A 21,236-nucleotide genomic window follows, 5' to 3' on the forward strand; every position below is an offset into this window, starting at 1 on the left:
GGAAGGAGAGTCAGTGCCAGTGGGGCTTTTGTGGGGTTTCCAGTGTGCCCAGCTTCACGCCAACACAGCCTGTGTCTCAGCCCAGGGACCATATGGAATGTCTGCCCCTGAGAATATCCCAGTGGGGGTGGGGGAGAGGGAGGGAAAGAAATTCATCTATTGGCTGTTTGTAGCTGCTGTCTCTGGTGGGTCCAACTTCACTCCATTGAATTTCTGAGCCCCTGGAATTTCTGGATGGTGTTATCCAGCTGCTCTTGGCAGCTGCAGGGGAAGTCAGGGTGTCTGTGCTCCTGGCCAGGTCAGACGTGGGTGCTGCCTGGAGAACGAACAGGAAGCCTTACCGAAGCCATCCCCTTCCCCGTGTGTTTAAGACGCAGAGGAAACGGTGGCCGCGGTTCTTCACTGACCACACAGCTGAGGCCTGGGGGGTGCGTGGGGCGCAGTGAATCTGAGGCACATAAATGAGGCCCATGCATTTCCCTTGTGTCACTCCTATCAACTCACACCCTCATATGGGTTTGTTTTGTTTTTGTGTTTTTAAACCTCATATGAGAAAACAATGCCCTAACTGCTTACTCACTCTTTCAAGGAATGTAAGCTCTATGAAGGTAGTCTCTCTCTCTCTCTCTCTCTCTCTCTCTCTCTCTCTCTCTCTCTCTCTATATATATATATATATATATATATATATATATATATATATATATATATATATATACCGTGAGCCTATTTTTATTCCCATCTAGTACATCTAGTAGTAAAGTATCTGCTATATACAGATGCTCAATAAATTTGTTGAGTAATAGCTTTCCATATTTTCATCCATTCATATTTTACTGATACTTGATTCAGATAAAATAAAATGCATAAATCTTAATGATTCAATTCGATGGGTTTTGTGTATACAATTGTATGCATTTGTGCAATTGCCACTAAAATTAAAAAAAAAAATGTTTCCATCCATTATTCCAGAAACTTCTCTCATGCTAGGTAATTTGTATTGTCCTGTTTTCAAGTTCATGAACCTCAGCCTTCAGTGGGCTGCTCCTGGGTAGTGGATGTAAGTCTGTGGTGTCTCGGAGACTTTCTCATCTCTCTCGCCCTGCCCCCACCCTGTGCTTTGGGTGGGGGAGGTGGCATCTCTGTCAGGTCCCTGCCCTGCCCCCAGCCTTTCACATGCTACTCCCATACACTGGTGAAGGCCGATGGGGAAGAAATGGCACATGGGTACTGAATTATTGCGTGGAAAGGATACTTGGGCTTCCTGCCTCACCACCTGACACACGGCCATGAGGGATTTATAACATATTTGGCTGGTTTCTCCTTACCTTTGTCTATATTGAATTCCTTCTTCTCATACCACTCACCACGGAGGAGAGTAGCGGTGGGTCTCTACTCTCCAAGGAAGGGCTCATTGCTTTCTAGAATTTAATTCATTTAGGCTTCGACATGCTCAGCTCTCTGATGGGTTTCAAAACAATAGTTTTATAGTTTTATAGCTTATCTGTCTTCTTCTCATGTTGGCCCAGGAGTGCCACTCCCTTGGGACTTTCCACATTCTAAACCCAGCATCCGTGTTTTATAGCTTTGGTTTCTAGAAGCCTTCGCTGGGGCAATAGCAAGTTTCATATCTGGACAGTGAACGATGATTACACTCCAATCAATGGTTGTTCTGATCTTCTGACATCCAAAGATCCAAACATACAGGTGCAGACATTGGCACCCTTAAATAAAGCTTTTCACTTCTCCAGGTCATTGCTCCTGACACCTGGAAAGCAATTATTGTGGGGCAATATTAATCTGAATGGGCTGGTTTTGGTTAGGGTTCTTTAATAAAGCAAGTAGTTTTTCTCTCTGACTTTGGGCAGTGGTTTGAGCAAGATGCTCAGCATGGTAGAGACCAGAATGTCCCTCCACCCCATCCTCTGCTAGAGGCATGCTTGCTGTCGGGGAGGGAGGAAGAGTCTCACAAAAGAGGGGTGCTCGCTATGTCAGGGTCCCCTTCTACTTCCATTTTTCCTGTAATCAGGGACGACTGGCATGAATGATTGCCGGTATTCACCACCCATTTGATGGGAGAACACATGTCTGGGTCTGATTTCTTCTGGAGGTGCAGTTGCCTTTGTTTGCATCCAGGGCTGTCCTCCTCTTCTGGGTAACTGATACCCCACAGCGTCCTTTGGGAGGAGTGCTGAGAAATCACTAGACACTGACAGGTACCTTGGAGGGCAAAAAGGCTCAGGAACTTAGGAGGGGATAGTGAGTGTGCACTTTGTCAAAAAATTGCAGCTACTGTAAAAAGTGCTACAGTTACTGTAAATCCCTGGGCTCTATCAGGTAGAAACACTGCAGGCCTGGTTTTAACGCCAGAGTTAACGCACACTTTTCATGGTATACAATTATAATCTTAATTAACGGGGGTCAGTGTATAGCTCTTCATGCTCACAGGTGACCCCGTACCTTGGTGCCCTCAGTAAGGTGTGCATCTGGAGGGCTGGCAGGCTGGGGGGCCTCCTCTCTACACTTTCCTCTTCCATGGCTTTTGGGGTCAAGGTCACTTACTCTCTGTGACTTGGGTTTGGGCTGTGATGGTGAAGTAGGGAAAGCTAACTGCAAGGACGATTTCTAGGGAAAGATAGAAACAGTTTCTTTAGTAAGATGTCTCAACAGATCTATAAAAGCTTAACAAGGCCTATTTCCCATGACTTTATCATAAGAATAATTGTTCTGGAACTGTTAGTACCACGTCATTGAGGGACTGGTGATAGAAAGCATGACTCTTGACTCGTATGTCAAGTTTGCCACCAGATAAGGTAATTGTCAATGTTATCATAAGCAGCTTTGTAGATTTTCGATCTACTTCCACTGACTTTTTAGGTAGTCTTGGGGAAACCATCAAGCATGTTTTTATTTCTAGAGGGACAGTCTGCAGAGCCATACATGATGTCGCCCCTGGAGGTCTAATATGCAACTCAGACTTGAGAAGTTCAGTATCGAAGTCTAGATGCTTCTGTAAGCCTCCTCATCTACCTGTTTTAAAGCCACAAATCTAAGCACCATCTTTGATTTTTTTTTATTCTCCATATTCAAACCATTTGCAAATCCTACTGCCTTTACCTGCAATGCATACCCCAATTTATCCACAATGTGAATGTGTGTGTGTGTGTGTGTGTGTGTTTGAGATATGCTTTTGCATATGTGCATGTACATCTAGATGTGCATGCACTTATGTGTGCATATGTGTGTACATGTGTATGGATGCATATATATTTTATGCCTTTCCTCCTACGCTCTCAAATAGCATGTGAGCTGCATGAAAGCAGCTATCTTGATTATCAGCTTTGTATTTCTTGTCCTTTGGGCATGCTGAATACCTGAATGAACCCTGAAAGAAAAGATGTGGAATTGCAGTTGGGAAATAAATATGTTTGACACAGGGGGCACCAAGCTCCAGAGAGGCAGAATTATTTACCTAATTTCACCGGAGAAACACGTTCTTGCTCCAAACAGGTACTGGAGAGATGCCCGGTAATGATAAAGATCACAGATTTAATGTTCTTTGGGCAGAGGTTGCCCACTGACAGCCTGAGGTCCAGATCTGACCTGCACAATGTTTTAGAGATGTTGAATTATTTGACAACATAAAAAATAATGGATTTCCTGTCTCTTGAAAGTCTGGGCTGTCTGGCAACACAGGGCTCGCGTTTCTGTCCAGCAGCACATTGATGCAATATCTGAGACGTGGCTGCGCTTGAGCCAGGACCCAACCTCTCCTATTGGCCACGGAAGGTTCTTTCTGAGCCCATTTCACCCAGTTGCATGACCTGTCTGTTCTCTATAGGCCTCTGAGTTTGAGACCCTGGGCAATGCGGATTTCTACAGACCATCCTTCTGAGCAGGCATATGGCAAGGTCATGTCCTCAGCATCTTTCACTGGTCACCAGTCTGGGATCAGTCTGCAGTTCTAAATGGGCACATGGAGATTTGAGGGCCAGTGCCTGGCCCCCATGTGGGCCTGGTCATGTCATGCCATAATTTTCTTGTGGCTGTTTCCCAGACACTTACATAGAACATGGTAAGGAGAGGGTGAACACTAGTGTCAAACACAGCCTCCTTTCCTGGGGAAATGACTCAAAATCTAAGCCCCTCTGATTTGGCTTTTAGGGCCATCTGACCAGGGCTGTAATGACTGCAGGAAGTAATGGCCCAATGAAGTCCAATCAATCATCTTCTTCTCACTTTTGTGGTAGGATGCAGGGGGCCTTCCAAGAAAAGAAAGAGCCTCCTTGGTCAGGATTGGGTGTCACTCTGCCCATGTTCTTGTTGTCCTATAAATATGTGGCCAGTTTCCTGGAGACTTTTATATTTCTCAAGGGTGGCAGTTGGTCACCCTTAAGATGAAGCTGTGCATCAGAATTCCTCTTAATGTTTATACCGCCATACAGTATAGCCGTGAAGCCCAGGAGATTTCCCCTGGGTTTGAAATGCCTACTTATTTTGTTATGTTGGTGAGTTATTTTTAAACCACCAAAGGAATATAAATAGACAACACCACACTAGCACATGCATGGCATAAAACTCAGACACAAACAACCTCGACATTCCGCACTGTGGTGGCAACCCAGCCGTCTTCTCATTTATCCAGCTGTTCTAGAACATTCCAATGATCAGTCTGTTTAACTCCTGTCTACGAGGCTACGGTAATGAACAAAAGGCATTGGCTGCGGAGGATGCCACTTTCTAGAATGACAAGCAGTTTGCTAGTTTTCTCAGAAGAAGTGCTTACGGGGGTTTCATGAAATATCTGTTTCCATAATCATTAACCATTGATGAAACTCTTCAATTTACTTTGGGCAAATTCTGTTAAAAACAAGTAACAGGGTGAATAGCAGTGCTGACCACTGGGTGATCACAGGACAGTGCAGCCGGAGTCCCCCTGTAATGTGCTCAGTTGCGGCTCTTGGGGGGCAGAGCAGACTGGGAACCTTCCGCTTGCCCTGAGTATCTGGTTTCTACGACAGCTGTGTGTTGCACTGTCCAGGCTCATTCTTTATGTTGACTTCTATTAGTGAATTGATAAGTACAGCCTGAGGAATGCTACCTGTCTCTGAGCCCTTGAACCATCATTACCATCAGAATGGCAAACCCTTTGTAGGAGTCACCTTGGTTCAGGTGGAAAAAAAAATTTACTGATGTGCTTTGAAAAGGTAGAGAGAGTTTTTTTTTTTTTTTAAATATAGCTGAATAGGATTTTAAGAAAGCAGAATTATAATGTGGAGTGAAAAGAAAAGTGAGAGGTTGGGTCAGAAACTGGGTTATCAGTACAATGCAGAAAGAGAAAATAAATGCTAATAGACTGCACTGATGCCCTTCCCGCTAGATTAGAGGCCAGGAGGGCTCCTGCTGAATGCGGCCCATTGTGCGGCCAAACAGAACACAGGGTCTGGGCTATTATTCCCTCCACACCCCCTTGTGCCGCAGATGGTGGTTCTTGCTCCCCTTATCGTGGCCGTGCATTCAGTCTCTGTAGCTTGATCTCTTCCTCACTCTTCTGTCACACAAAATGGATTGAACTGCTGAAAGAGAGGGGCTAGAAAGAGGGGCTCTCTCAATAGGAAAGGGGGGTATGTGGAGACCAAAGCCTGGGAGACCAGGTGCAAGGACTGGGCAGGGAGGGAAAGCAAGCCGCCAGCAGCCTGGCTTTGCCTCAGCCTGGACGTAGCCACCTGGAAAATGGCCTCATCCGCTTGTGCTCTGGAGCACCAAAGGCTCAGAGGTTAAACAAGCGGATGGACCCCCTTCCCTGGGGACACTGAGCCCCCAGGGCTGGCCCTGCGGCTCCCTTCCCAGGAGACCCAGACCTCGGCCTATGAGCTCGCTGATCGGAGCTGCAAATTCAGCAAAGGTGAGCAGGGCCAAGGACAGAGAGCTTGTGGGAGGGATGCCTGCCTGAGAGCCACCTGGGAGGACAGAGGGGGTCAGCATCAGGGCTGCTCCAGACCCCAGGGCGGGCCTGAGTCCCCTGATCCCCACAGAGTCCAGCGACGGGGTTCACATCCAGGCTCTCCCACCTTACTGGCTAGGGGACCTGGGGAAATTAGCTTCTCTGGGCTGTAGTTTTCTCATCTATAAAGTGGTACCTAATTCAGAGTGTGACTGTGAAGATTAAATGAGTTCATTCATAGAAAGGGCTGAGAATGATGAATGGCTTAGAGTAGTACCTTAGAAAGTGAGCTATCATTATCATTATTAGCCACCTATGTTATCATCACCATCGTCTATATTAACATTGCGTATTTTCCTTATTATAACATATGTAAATATATATATATATATGTAAATATATGTATATATATGTATATATATATATACATATATACACACACACATATATATACACACACACACACACACACACACACACACATATATATATATATATATATATATATGACATTATAATATAATTGAAAGAACATGGATTTGGGGGATGGGCAGTTTAGTTTGAGACCTCACTCTGACACTTAGCATCTGTGTAATTTTTGATAAATTACTTAATTTCGCCAAGCCTCATCTTCTTATCTGTGAAGATGGGCTGGCAAGTGGGATTGTTGGGAGGGTAATGAGATAATGAATATGAATGACCCAGTGCAGAGGCTGGCACATGGAAGAAGCTTAATACACGAGTGCTGGTGTTACTTTAACTTGCCTGTGCCAACATGTGTTGTGTGTATCTTCCCGTGTGTCTATGTGCTTTTTGTGCCTGGGTGGTGTGTTTCTGTCTGTGTATGTTTCAAGTGTGTCAGCACACATGTCTGTTGGCAGGTGCCTGTGGGATGGAGGCCTGAAGCTTAATTGGTTGGATCCTGTTTGAGGCCCCAGCTTACATCTCTCCTGGAAACGAGTTGCCTGGTGTACCCTGAAGGTCCAGAAACAAGTTTTCAGGGATGAGCTTTGGTCAGGAAGATAGTTAATCCTGGCTCCCCACCAGCAAGGCTCTTCCTCCACATGTCTTGGTTTCACCATCTGTAAACCAGGGGGGTGGGGCCAGGTCCCTCCCAGCTCAGCCATATGTTGGTTCTATGATTTCTAAGTTCTCAGACATGACTGGTCTCTTTTTTCCATACTTTTCTCACGTCCAGGTCCCTAAAGAATCCTTCTCTTCCACTCCTCTAGAGGAGAAGGCTATACATGCAGGAAAGAAGAAGGAATGAATGACGTGTGCCTGGGGAATTTTATACCCAGATGAAGTGTCCTGTTCTCTGAGCATTTCTTTGCTCTACCTTTGCATTGGTGACTGTGGACATCAGAGGGAACCTAGAGGCAAATGTGTGAAACAGCAGACTAGGCTAGAGATCGGGAGAGCCTGGCCGGGACCCATGGCCACAGAAACAGAGACAAGGACCTCAGGGTTCCAGGTCCTGGCTCATTGTCCTAGTTCCCCTTCCCTCCTTTGTTGAGACAAGGTGTCCTTATCTGAGTGAGGACTGGAGGGAGCCCTACAGGGAGAGGCTGAGCTCCCCCAGGTCCCAGGCTGTGCCATTCCCCTAATTAGTAATGCAGCCATGGATGGCCCCTGACTGGTGCACAGGTAAGGTACAATGTGCCTGTACAACCCTAGGGAGCACCGTTCATATTCCTACTCATTACGTTTATATTACCATATGACAATTTCCCAGCAGATGGCCATAAAGTATCTTGAGAAAGCAAGGTCTACTTCTTCTTTTACAATTTGTAAAAGGTCACCATACTAGCTAGCATGGGGCCTGTGATTCTGGATCTCTTTTGCTACTGTCCCCAGGCCAAGGCTTCTGTCTCCATCTACTCTCCAACCCTCCCCATGTCTCCTTCCCCTCAGGTCCCCTGCCACAGTATCCTTCATGCTCCCTCACCACCCCCACTCTTAGTTTACCTCTGAGATTTATTGTATTCAATAATTGCAGTAGTTAGGTAAAACCAATAGCCACAGGGGAAGGTACACAGCCAGAAGAAGCTATAGAGTGGGTCCATCTCAGTTTTCCCCTGAACTAAGTGGATGGGATGGGGCTGAGTCCCTTCCTTGATGTATAGTTTTCATTTCTGACCGCTCCTCTTCCTGGTTTCTTAAGTCGGCCCGCCTCTCTCCCCATCCAGTATTCTGGGGGTCAGAGGACCTTCGTCTCCCCTGCCCACACCCTTAGCTCTGCCCCTGACTGCAGAAGAGAGAGGGAGGCCCACTTGCTGTGTAAGTCCTATTGTGGGGCCAATGAATCTAATCATCTTGGATGAGATTTGCTGATGGTGAGGGGAGGCCCTGACTCCTGTCTCCTCAGGACTTCACCTATCCATCTAGGCTATGACCCCAGGTAATTCTCGGAAACGAAGCCATGCTAACCCCAGGAAGGGTATGTTTCTTGGAACAGGCGCCTTGAGTGCTGAGGGCGTGGGGCCTCTGAGTCTCAGCATGCCCTTTAGCCTTCACGAAGAAGGGGTTTTGGAAAGAGCCTTGGATTAGGAATTTGAGAGCTAGAATTTGAGTCTACCACCTTTGATAGTGATATAAATTTTGAACCTCAACTTTCTTCTCTGTAAAATGGACTAATAGTAGCTATCTTGCCTACAGAATTGGATTTTTTGACACTAAGTTGGGATAAAGCATGAGAAATTTTTGAGGACCGTGAACATATTAGGTGAAAGATACCTATATCCATGGCAGGCATTCTTAACCTGTCCCCTTCTCCTTCTCTCTCAGGCAATAACACAATTTTGAGGCCCAACAGTTTTGGACTGACTGTCTCCACCAAGGAGAAATAACATTAGTTATTAGTTTGATGGTTTACTTTAATGCCTTTCTTTATGTCTCCAACATTTGGTATTAAGGTCCAGCTAAACATCAGGTTTGTTGTGAAGAAATGTGGTCAGTACGCAAAGGGGCTGCCCCACTGGGGAAGCCTACCCACCTTGTTGGGACTGCCTGGACCAACACCTGGGCAGTGAAAGATAAATCCAGTGTAGGGTGTAAGCTCCTGCGTCCCATGTGGTACCACTGCACCCAGGTAATCACACCTTTTCAGCCTTCCCTTCCCTGTACTAGCCAATTCTCACATGCCAGGGCTCTGATTGAGGGCTGAGCTTTGTGCATCGCAGCCCTTGCCTGTCCCTCTCAGCACCCCACTCCAACTAGGTTCCCAGGACAGGAATCTACAGATGAACCCTTTTCCAGATCCAGAGCCTGACCCTGATAAAGTGGGGCATCTCACCTTGCTGTCCTGCACCTCCAAGTGCAGGAGGCTGCTCTGAAGGATGGAGTCCCTTCTCTTCCTTGCTGAGGAGATCCAGGAGCCTGAACCTTCAGAGGATGGATGGCCTCACTTGGGGGCAGTTCCGGGCTTTGCCTGAACTACTTCCTTTTTGGATTTTCCACCAGGTCACTTGCCAAAACAAACCCGACTCTCAGAAAAGAAATTCCTCAGCATTTTGAATACATTGATACGTAGGTGAAACAAATCAAGTTGAGTTTCCTTTACGCTGGCAAGACTTTGTTTCTGAATAATAATAAAAAAGTCCCTGAAGCAAATACTATTTTGAGACTAATTTCTGGAGGCTCCTAGCAGGCAAATCACTCTTTTTCTTGCTGTGATGTTCCTTTTGGTCTTGAAAAGAAAAGACTTAAGGGAAAATCATGGCTTTTATTTTTCAAACATAGAGCAGGTGTCTTAAGGAGAAACCCTGGAAGCTTTGATGGCTGCAGGGGGCAACACAGGCAGAGACCGGCAGAGGGGGGCCAGATGGGGATTTGGGCTAGAAATTAGAATATTGTAATTCAGCGGCTCCCCAACCTGCCTTGCTGTGGAACCACTTGGGAAGGTTTTTATTACTATTATTATTATCATTATTATTAGCTTCAGGTGTGTAAAACAACATACTGATTAGACATTTACACCCCTCACAAAGTGATAAATGCCCCAAGTCTACTACCCCTCTGACATCGTGTATGGCTGTTACCGTACCGTTGACTTTATTCCCTATGCTGTACTTTACACCCTGTGACTATATATATATATATATATATATATATTTCATTATATATATTCATATATATATTTCATTATAGTTGACATTCAATATTATTCTACTTCAGCTTCAGGGGGACAGTACAGTTGTCAGGTATCTGCATAATCTATGAAGTGATCACCTCAATAAGCCCAGTGCCCATCTGACACCCTACATACTTTATTGATTATATTCCCCATACTGTTTTTCACATCCCTGTGACTCTTTTGTGACTACCAGTTTGTACTTCCTAATCCTTTCACTGTCTCCTCCACCCCCCAACCCCCACTCCTATATATCAACAGCAGTCATCAGTTTTTTTCCCTGTATCTCTGAGTCTATTTCTGTTTAGTTTGCTCATTTATTCTGTTCTGTAGATTCCACATATAAGTGAGATCATATGGTCTTCGTCTTTCTCCACCTGACTTATTTCACTTAGCATAATGTTCTCTAGGTCCATCTATGTCATTGCAAATGGTAAGATTTCATTCTTCTTTAAAAGGACCAGTTTCCACCCCCTCCCTAGGTCATTTTGATTGAGGTTATCTGGTATACAGCTTGCTTGGGAGTCATGGTTTTTTCAAAGATCCATTCTATACCCAGGGGATTAGAATCACCACAGGGGAAATGGGGAGAATCTATTTTTAAAAACTGTCCACAGCGAATCTGAAGCAAGCAGGTCCCAGTGCCCAGACAGGTATTTTCCAAAAATGCCTGGCCATTTCAAGGTGCTGCATAAAGTTTTGGGCTTCCCTTTGGAGATGGAGCACCTGTCTTTCGCTATGGGGACTAGAGCAGGCCTGTGCACAGGTGTGACAGGAAGCTTCTTGCTCGAGGGTAGGGTGAGGCTGACCAATGACCTCAGAGACTTCCTCTTACTTTGTGTCAATAGCCGCAGGCATTCCTCTTGTCCCCCAAAGCTGTGTGCCGGATGTCAAGCCATGTTCAGGCTCATGTCCAAGGTGAACGGCAGACCCATGTTTGGGAAGAAAGAGGCCATCATAGAGGAGTGGTGTGAAGGAGGCGGGGCTCCTTTAACCCAGAGAGCACCACTTCTGCCAGCCTCTGTAAAACCTGGGAGTAAACTATGGACTTGCCTGCCTTGGCAATGTTGTTTTACAAAATTTTCCTGCGTCAAGCACGTTGCATGTTCCTTGTCATCTATCCTCAACCACCCACAAAGACTCGCCTCACATTCCATCTTCCATAAAGCCTCCTTTGCAACCGTGTCCCTGCAGAGCTGAGTGGCAGAAGGAATCAGAGGAAAATGCGTAGCCACCTCTGCACAGCAGAGCCCAAGGACAGAACTGGCCTCACGAGGTGGGAGGTGGGCCTTGGATTTAGATCAGGAGCTGGTGGAGCCTGGGCCTCTGGAAGCCCCCACCCCTGGCACAACTAGCAGGCCGTGGGTAGCGTGTTTAGGGGTGAGGATGGCTGTCCTGTGTGTGAGAGTGAAGAACTCAGCCTCCACCCATACTGTGATCCTCAGGGGTTATACATTGTGAAAACAAGCAAAATAAATCAAACCTTAAGTTCAAAATCCTAGGTTCAAAGTTTTGTTCATTTATAGCCATATGTCAGAGCTCTTGGGGAAGTCAATGTTTTTGGTGATTGGATTTCTCATCTGTAATATTGGGGTAATAATGCATAATTGGGTTGTCAAAAGGATTAAGTAAAATTATGTTCAGTGCTGTGTAAATTATAAATGTTATAGAAATGTGAAGAGCTGTTATTGTTACTTATAACTTTGGCCTTGCGAGAATTAGAGGAAGCTTGAATCTAGGTCAGAAGGATTTCATAAAATTTTTTAGACCTTTAATTTTCTGAAAAAAACATGTCTCTCTCCTTCCTTCCCTCCCTCCATGCAGGACACATTTATTGGACACTTGCTATGGGGATTGGCACTGGGGATACCAAGAGGAACAAGTTCAGGCTCATGCCTTCGTACAGCTCACAGTCCAACGAAGGACAGAGATTAATGTAGAAATAAGTTATTCTAAATTGTGATGCACACTATGATGGAGAGGGATGCCCTGAGTGGGGAGAGGAGGGAGTGATGTGGAATGGGGCAGGAAGAGCTTCTTAATAAAATCGGTATTTACTCTGGGTCTTGAAGGAATTCTGCAGGAAGATATGGAGGAGCAAAGTGTCTAGTCATTTCGAATTGTATCCGGGACATTCTAAGTGACACATTGTAGACACTCTGGGTTATTCTGTCTATTCCTGAGAAAAGGGGTGTGTTTTTTAAAGATTTTTATTGGGGAATTGGGGGGATGGGAACAGTGCTGGGGAATTGGGGGAAGGGGAACAGACAAGTTGCTGTCCTTTCGTTCTTCAGTCTAGTTGTGGAGGACATTGCTTCACTGGCCCAAGTTGGCACCATCATTGCACTCTTTCCGGGTGAGGCACATAAGTCGCCGGCTTCTGGATGGCCGCTCACGCTGGCTGCTGGCTACACACGGTAGCCCATGGCAACCCACTGCCGCAGGGGCTGCAGCCTACGCCGTCGCCGGTGACTCACAGCAGCCCAGCTCCAGGTTGAGCTGTTATTCAGCATCTTAGCTGTGGAGGGCAGTGTCACTGGCCCTCATATGTGGCATCCGAACCGGTGTCCTCTGGCATCCCAAGCCAGTTCTTAACCATCGTGCCACTCGGCCAGCCCGAAAAGGGGTGTTTTTATTTATTTTTTTCAGCCAGAAGTTTAACTTGGCTGGACTAAAACTCAACTCTGTCTCCACTAATGTGGGCAGCAGCACGGTTTCCTGCTCAGTTCTTTCCTGTCTGACCCACATGTGTCTTCACACCTAAACCACATGTGTGCTGTTCAGGAGACAGCCAGAGATTTGAGCAGAATTTATATGCAATAGATAGGGCTCCCCTCCTGGGCTCCTTCTCTTTGGCGTTGCCCTCCCCTTACCAGCAGCTAAGGGCACCCTGAATTCTGTCCTTTGGTTCTTCATGCCAGTAAGACTATGGGATTTCTATCAAGTTTTAGCTGCCCCACCTGCTGCTGACTGAAGCCTGCCTTCAGGGAAAATGCATGTAAAAATGAGAACTAACCCTGTGCTATTCCCTTCGTCCAATTATGACCCTCCTTTAAGTTTCTTCTTGTTTTTATACCTTCATGTCACTATTTTAAAAATGTTTTCCACATTTTAAAGTTTATAGCTGTTATCTGCAGGAGGGATGGTCCAATGGAGGAGACCTGGTCATCAACAGTTAAGGAGCAAACTGTGTGATTAGAGGGACAGGAATCCAAAACAGGGAGAAGCCAGAGACTGACTCCAGAAACACGATATGGAAAAGTGCATTCTTCATTCACACTTATTTATCCCCCAAACTATTTCTGAGCATCTGCAGTGGGTAGGGCTCTTCTGAAGGCACAAGACAGCATAATGTTGGCTGGAGCTATTCATTCTACAGCCATTCAAGCTTAGTTATTATTTGGAAAATGTTGATTTAAGAAGGGATTGGAGAAAGAAAACAGGATTAGGCTTCTCAAAGGGGAGATAAAACTGGTCTACATTTTTGCTTTCCTGTATGGTTTCCAACAGCCACATATGGCTATTGATCACTTGAAATGTGATTAGTCTGAAATGAGATGTGCTGTGAGTGTAAAATACACCTCAGGCTTTATAGACTCACTATGAAGAAAGAACGAATGCTATTTCATTAATACTTTTTTTATAATGTACTACTTTAAATATATTTGATTACATAGACATATTATTGCAATTAATTTCACCTGTTTCTTTTTATTTTTTTAATATGTACGATTCTGATACCAATTCCAGTGTGTGTGTTTTCTCCACAGCACCAAGCGATTCTCTGACACCAGCTGAGGGTGCCACAAATTTAACTCAATTCTGACAGTATCTACCTAGAGACAGCATCACATCCCCAGGTCAAGGGCTCAGTCCCACAAAACTGCCCCCATTTCTGAGGCCAGTCACAGGTCCAGGTTGTCACCTGTGTTTCTGACTGATGAGCTATAGATTAGAGGTTCCGATGATCCCCTCCTTGGGTTTGGTTAATTTGCTAGAGGGGCTCACAGAACTCAGAGAAATATTTTACTAGTATTATAAAAGGATAGAGCTCGGGAACAGCCAGATGGAAGAGATGCGGAGGGCAAGGGATGTGGGAAAGGGCGCAGAGTCCCCATGCTCTTAGAGCAGGCCACTCTTCCTGAATTCCCGCATGGTCATCAACCTGAAAATTCCCCAGACCCTTTCTGTATCTCTGAGCCCCACTCTATTACACAGGTAGGATTGATTCAATCTCCAGCCCCTCCTCCCTCTCTGGAGGTCTGGGAGGTGTGACTAAAAGTTCCAACCCTCCAATGACATGGTTGTTTCCCCTGATAGTCAGCCTCCATTCTTAAGTGCTTTCCAAAAGTCACCTCATTAACATAAACTCAGGTGTGGTTGAAAGCCGCTTGTTATGAATATGCAGACACCTTTGTCACTCTTATACTCTTATACTCTTACTCTTTCGTATAAAAGTATACGAAATATACTCTTATATTTCACTTAGGAAATTCAAAGGGTTTTAGAAGCTCTGTGCCAGACATGTGGTGAAGACGAAGTATATATTTCTGGGTAGCTCTAGCCATTTCAGACTGGCTCCAATGATAAGCACACATGGGACAGACGAGAGCACAGACTTCAGCTGAAACACACCAATCTCAGCCTGATTTGTTGTTTGAAGCCAAGACAAGTTCAGTATAGATCAGCAAATTTACAAGTGACCCATGACTATGAGAGAGGTAAATGTCCCTCGTGTGACGAAGACCCTGTGACTGTTCATTGCACAGCTTTTGCTGACCACCACAAGTTCTGTTTTCATTTCCCTTCATTGAATCTCACGTTGTGTCTGCCCATCTTGTCCTAATCAGCAAAATCTGGGCACTTCCCTGGCCATCAAAAGAGGCACCATGTCTGCATCAGTATTGTACTTCCAGGATTTCTCAGTTTGAGGTATTGTTTATTCCGTGCTGACAATGGGAGAAAGACAGCCAGTTAATCTAAATGCAATTGAGTTTAGAAATAACTCAAATCTAATTTTACTCACTTCTTCATTCCCAAGTTACTCTTTCTGCTTCCTTTGCTTGTGTGTGTTTCAAATCATTTCCCACTGTTTATTTTTAATTTCTACTTTATTTTAATTATTTAATAGGTGGCATCTGTGCAGCTCCTGTCATTCATTGAGCAGTTTGTTTTCTGCTATGGAATCACAAAAATATTTAATATGCTGCTTCAGTGGTGTCACCATCACTCAGACTCTAGACCATAGGATATTTTCTTCTCTACTTGGAGGAGCGAGAATCTCTGAGGTGACCAGGGACCTCTGAAAAGCCAGGCCCCAAACTGAACCTGAGCCCAGTGAATGGCAACTAAAGAGGCTTCTCTCTTTTTTTTTTTTTTTTTGCTGCGTTTGAGCAAAAGGATGTTTTTGTAAAAGTCCTCAGCTAACATGGATGACTTTCTCAATGACTTGTGTGAGGGACCATGCTTAGAACTACCTACATTTTCCCAAGCCAAGTCACCTCTCCTTTCTGGGGGCTGGGTCTACTAGAAGGGGGTGAGTCAAAATGTGCATCTGTAGGGTTGTGTCTTTGGGGGCCTGAGCTCTGAGCCACAGGATATAGTTTACCCAGAGAGGAAGGGGTTGAAGGAGATGAAGGAAGAGGCCCTCTAGAGCATGATTAGCAAATGATAATGATAGTAAGAGTTATCAGCATTATTCTATCCATTCCCAAAGTATTTTACAATTTTCAGAGTTTAGGACGAACCAATCCTGTGTGTTTTCTGCCGATGCCTTACAATTGTGGGACTTCCATTTTCTCATCTCTAAAATGGGTTGGCTCAATTAAACAGCCTCTTAGGGCTTTTCAGCCCAGGCACTGAATGAATTCCATGTTCAGGATCAAATTTGAAATATATAGTCTGATGTTTTTTTCTTGTACTTTTGTGGAGGGCCTAACTTCCTGCTAATACTTTGTACCAAGCAGTGTGTGATTTCTGAAATGACATTGCTGGAGATCTGTTCTTTCGGAGGAGGCACTGAGGAAATGCCCCTTGGACAGGTAAGATGATAAGATTACACAGTCCATGTGCTCCGTAGTGAGAACCAGTGTGGGGGTTTAGTTGGCGAGCACTGTTGGAGTAGGACGTGACGGTGGGTGTGGGCAGATTGAGCATTTGCGGGGAGGGGGTGCTGCCCGGGAAACAGTGATGTATGGGCACATTTGATTGGGTTACAAAGGCAAGGAAAACATGATGAGGGGGATGCAAGGAGCTTTTTGGGCTCTACAAGGTTTCCTGGAGCCAAGCAGTGGGTTTTCCAGACAGACCAGAACAGCCTGCCCTGGAACAGATTGCAACTGAGCTGGGAAGATGATACACAGGAAGCAGCAGAAACAAGGCAGGAGTCTCCTGCCTGGGCTGTCAGCTTCCACTCTGAGCACTGAACAGCCTGTTCCGTTCTCAGAGCAGCCAGTGTGCACGTTCTTAGACTTACATCAGACTGTGTCTGTCCTCCAAACCCTTCAATGGCTTCTATCACACGAAGAATAGAGTCAACACGCTTACCATTCCCTATGAAACCCTGCTCGTGCCTGGTCTGAGTTCCTCCCTGCCTGTTTCTTGCTAGCCATTTTCCATCTGCACAGGCCTTGGGTTTGTTCCCCTCATTATCTCCTACAAAAGTCTCGGCACTTGGGTGCTGCCTCCTGCTAGAAGCTTCCTCTTCCAGATATTCACATTGCTCATTATTCAGTCCCTGCCAACATGTCACCCCCTCGGACTTTCTTCTACCACCTGAAATAACATCCTCAGTCACCATCTACCCCTTGATACTACATTATTTTCCTTCATAGCCCTTTTCACTATATTATCTTATGTATACAGTTGTAATGTCTTGTTGTCTGTGTCTCTCATTAGAATAGAGACTCTTCGAAAGAGTAAGAATTTTGCTTGTTTTGATATCTGCTGTATACCTAGTTTCAAGAACAATGTCTTGTGTGTTGTAGATATTCCCAGATAGAGAATTGGATGAATGAATGAATGAGTGAGTGAACAAATAGCTTCAGCGTCTGGTTGTCAGGCTGCAGACTACATGTGCTTGGGAATACTTGGTTTGTTAAAATTTCATCCAGATGCATGAACATTTGTACTATGTAGGTGCTACATAGATACATGGAGAGATAGAAAGATGATAGATAAAATCAGGGTATTGGTACTCAGTGTACTGATACTGGAAGAGATAGGTAGTTCAAAAGCATGAATGAAAGAGTTCATCTTAATAACATCTCTCCATTATCACACAAGGAAATAGAATACAAGCCTAACTAAAGAACTGATCTTGACTTTCAGAGAGATTCCAAAGTGAGTTGGGGAGAGGAACTCCATTCTTTGCCTCTATAAGGATTCATGTAGGACTGGGATGGGGAGCTTGTTAGATTTTATTTTTTTTAGAACTTATTCATCGAGTAGAGTCAGAACATGATTCTCAGCCATGTCTGATCCCTCATTTTCATCTGAAAGCACCAGAGTTTGAACTCATGTTGTTCCTTGGTCTTTTTTTCTCATTGGATTTTATCTACCCTATCTTGTTTTATTATTTTTTAAAGTTAAATTTATTGGGATGACATTGGTAAGTAAAATTATGTAGGTTTCAAGTGTACATTTCTGTAATACATCATCTATATATCACATTGTGTGTTCACCACCCAGAATCAGTTCTCCTTTCATCACCATATATTTGATCCCTTTTACCCTCTTCTACCATCCTCCCCACCACCCCTGCCTTACCCTCTGGTAACCACTAAACTGTTGTCTATGTCTATCAGTTTTTGTTTGTTTGTTTGTTTGTCTTATTTGTTTGTTGCATTTAGTTTTATATCCCACATATGAGCAAAGTCATAAAGTTCTTGACTTTTTCTGTCTGACTTATTTCACTTACATAATCTCAAGATCCATCCATGTTGTGACAAATGGCAGTATTTCATCTTTTCTTATAGCTGAGTAATATTCCATTGTATATATGTACCACATCTTCTTTATCGAATCATCAATCAAAGGACACTTTGGTGGTTTCCATGTCTTGGCCACTGTGAATAATGCTGCAGTGAACATCAGGGTACATATATTTTTACAGATAAATGCTTTCAGATTTGTGGGGTAGATACCCAGGAGAGGGATTGCTGGGTCATATGGTAATTCTATTCCTAATTATTTGAGGTACCTCCACACTGCCTTCCATTGTGGCTATACCAGTTTATATCCCTACCAACAGTGTATGAGGGTTTCTCTTCCTCCACAACCTCGCCAACACTTGTTATTATTTGTCTTGTTGATGATAGCCATTCTGACAGGTGTGAGGTGATGTCTCTATCTTACATTGTTTGTGTCTGGAAAAAGTCTTCAAACAGCTAAATCAGATGCTAGCATTACCTGTAGGGCTGAACAGGTGCTGGATGCTTCTTGGCTTCATTGGACTTTATTCTTGAAGGGGTAATTTCTTCTAGAAGGTAAAGTCAGGGAAGACTTCCTGGAGGAAGGAAGGTTTGAACTAGACACTGGCAGATGGATAAACTTGGAAAGAAGGACATTTAAGGACAACAGTGCCAGCAAAATGCTCTAAACTCTGGAAGTGGCAACAGCGCCCTCCTAGCTCCCTGCCATAGAAGAAAATCTTTCTGGGACTCATTATGTGTAATAAGGATGAAAATAGGACAGTGGGTGTCCTGTACTTAGCCCTGGGCTCAGGCAGTCTCTCTTTCTTCACAGGCACAGTGACTTAGGCTTGGGCACCACACATCTGGGAACACACTTCTAGTGAGCACAAGCTCCTGCCCAAATTCCAGTCTCCTGAGCCACCCAAAACAAACCCTGCTCCCGCCTACGTCACCCTCTTCCCTTTGTATCCCAAGGAGTAGAGAAGGAGAGAAGGACAAAACCAACAAATGGGTATAAATTTCAACCATGGCTGTTTATTTAGATATGCAGCCAAAGTGGGCTAATAAAGTGGGGTTTTAAAAATGTAACTGGGATAAACAGAGAGCAAATTACTAAAACAAATGTTAAAAATAGAAATTGTAAAGAAAAAGAATCACACTAACCCCAAATTTGAACTTTTGCTTTTTTTACCCGTCACACCACTTAACTGTGTACTGAAGATGTGCAACTTATCACACATCTTTTTTTTTTTTTTTAGCTGAGCCATCCTGCCACCTGTTGGCAGCTCAGTGGCAGCTCAGCTTGGGCTGTGAATCGAACCATAGACCCTGTTGCTCAGAGCTCAAACTTTTGAGCAAGCTCTTAACCAACTGAGCCACTTGGCTGGCCCTTCACACATCTTCCTCGGGGCAGGAAGTAATCAAGAGCTTTGAGTGAAAGGAGAGGTATCGATAAACGAGTTTGTGACCCAATGGAGGATGCATTTCCTGATAGGACTGGGAAGCTGCAGCTTCTATATGATCAAGGTCAACCTAGTCTAAGACCTTGTGCAAAGCTTGGCCTTCAAAACGTGTATATACAGTAGTTCCCCCTTATCTGCAGGGGATATGTTCCAAGACCTCCAGGAGATGCTTGAAAGTGCTGATAGTACAGAACCCTATATATACTATTTTCCCTATACATAATACCTATGAGAGTGTTTAATTTATAAATTAGGCACACTAAGAGATTAATAACAATAATGAACAATAAAATAGAACAAATATAACAATATACTGTAATAAAAGTTATGTGAATGTTCTCTCTCTGTCTCTCTCTCTCTCTCTCTCTCTCTCTCTCTCTCTCTCTGTCTCTCTCCTTCCTTCCTCCCAGATAGTTGATCTGATAACTGATATGACTATTAAGTGGCTAATGGGGCAGGTAGCGTACACAGCATGGATTCGCGGGACAAAGCGTTGACTCACGTCCTAGGTGGGACAGAGTGGGACAGCATGAGGTTTTGTCTCACTACTTAGAATAGTGTGCAATTGAAAACTTATGAGTTGCTCCTTTCTGGAATTTTCCATTTAATATTTTTGGACTGTGGTTGACCGTGGGTACCTGAATCTGTGGAAAGCAAAGTTGCAGATAAAGGGGCACTACTGTATATATAACTGAAATGTAGTTGTTTAACTCCAAGACCTGTAGAAAGTAGAGCATGAATATTGATGCCCTTGCTACCTAAAAGGCATCGACTTTAGTCTTATTGAAGGAACTCAAATTACAAAATTACCTCATCTCAGAAAAAAAAAATCATCCTTTGCAACATCTTTGCCTTTTAAAGGTAAGCTCTGTAATCAGCTCGCTTGTCAGGCTGTTTAAGGTAAAGAATATTAAAATATTTGTTTTGGCTTCTGCACTTTCTCAGTGCTATAAAAATCACAGAATAAAACCTGCCAATCATTTATTTGGCTGCTTGGATGAAGGAGTCTGATGGAGGCAATAGTCTGTAACTAAACAAGACACCTGCAAAATCTGGCTCTCTCGTGGCCTGATGGTATTTCCCAGAGATGATCCTAGAACCCAATCAGAGGCAGCTTTCCCCACAAGGCGTGTGGGTGGGTTAACTAAGCTACTGGTCTCCTTCGGAGGATCATCGCCATTCTCTCTTTTTGCATGGATTTCGAGGGATGAAACCCGCCCCCTGAAGCTGCCCGTGGCATGAGGTTCAAGCCAAGAGTTTCTTTGTGTTCTCGCTCTAATAATGTTGTGAGCTGTTGGGATCTCCGAGGAAATTCCCTATGAGTAGGCCTCCTCTTGTCTTCCCTGGCTCTGAAGAAGTTATAAACTGAAGAGTAAAGGTTCAGAATGCATCGTTGATAACAGTTGAGTTGGAGCTTCATGGGTATAGTCTGTTAGCCAAGTGGGCCTGTTAATTCTAAGCAGCAGAACCAGGAAGTTTCATCCACCCAGCCCAGAGACATGGCTTTTCAAAGAGAAAGGACTGCCCAGCAAGACTTTTGGGAGAAATCCTGTTCCTCATAGACTGACTGGATCCCACAAGTCATAAAGTAAAGGGTTCAGGCAAGCATCCTTTGTTATTTTTCTCAAATTCACCAGTCCAATGAGTGACATGGTGAGAAATAGCTAGAGACCAACATTTGTCAATAATACATTTCCCTCCCCTTGAAAGGAAACTTCAGGAATAGAGGAAAATCTTCTGGTTTTAAAGAAAGGCTCCCCTTGCTGGGTGGTCAAGCTCTCAGCCA

The sequence above is a fragment of the Hipposideros armiger genome, unplaced genomic scaffold (genome assembly GCF_001890085.2).
Source record: "Hipposideros armiger isolate ML-2016 unplaced genomic scaffold, ASM189008v1 scaffold_0, whole genome shotgun sequence".
Lineage (NCBI taxonomy): Eukaryota > Metazoa > Chordata > Mammalia > Chiroptera > Hipposideridae > Hipposideros > Hipposideros armiger.